We start from the raw sequence: 597 nt of genomic DNA, 5'->3' as shown, positions 1-597 counted from the left end.
TTTTTTTTTTTTTTTTTAATCTTTGCCATTCCGACTGGAAATAGGTGGTATCTCATTCAGGCTTTCAGTGTCCTCTTGAGTAATCTTAGTAGATTATACCTCTCCAGGAATTTGTCCATCTCATCCATCTTTTCTTGTTTGTTAGCGTGTAGTCACTCATAGTTTCCTCTAATGATGTTTTGTATTTATGTTATGTCTGTTGTAATGTTGCCTGATTCATTGTGAATTTGATGTATCTGGTCCCTTTCTCTCTTCTTCTCAATTAGTCTAGCTAATGGCATGTCAGTCTTGTTTATCTTTTTAAAGAACGAGCTTTTGCTTTGATTTATTTTCTGTATAATTTGCTTATTTTCCGTTTCATTTATTTCTGCTCGAATTGTTATTATTTCTTTTCTCCTGGCATTTTTTGGATTTTTTTAAATATTTTTTTCTTTATTTATTTATATTCATTCACTGTACATCATTATAACATACAAAATGAGATTTTTCCATTGAGAATACACTGTATATTGGCTCAATCAAGCACATCAACATATGTGTTATTGTCAACAAATCATTTTCCATTTATTGTTTTCTGTATATTTTGCCTTTTTTCCC

This window comes from Tupaia chinensis, unplaced genomic scaffold (assembly GCF_000334495.1).
Source record: "Tupaia chinensis unplaced genomic scaffold, TupChi_1.0 Scaffold000548_1, whole genome shotgun sequence".
Taxonomy (NCBI): Eukaryota; Metazoa; Chordata; class Mammalia; order Scandentia; family Tupaiidae; genus Tupaia; species Tupaia belangeri.
This window is presented reverse-complemented; position numbering follows the sequence as displayed.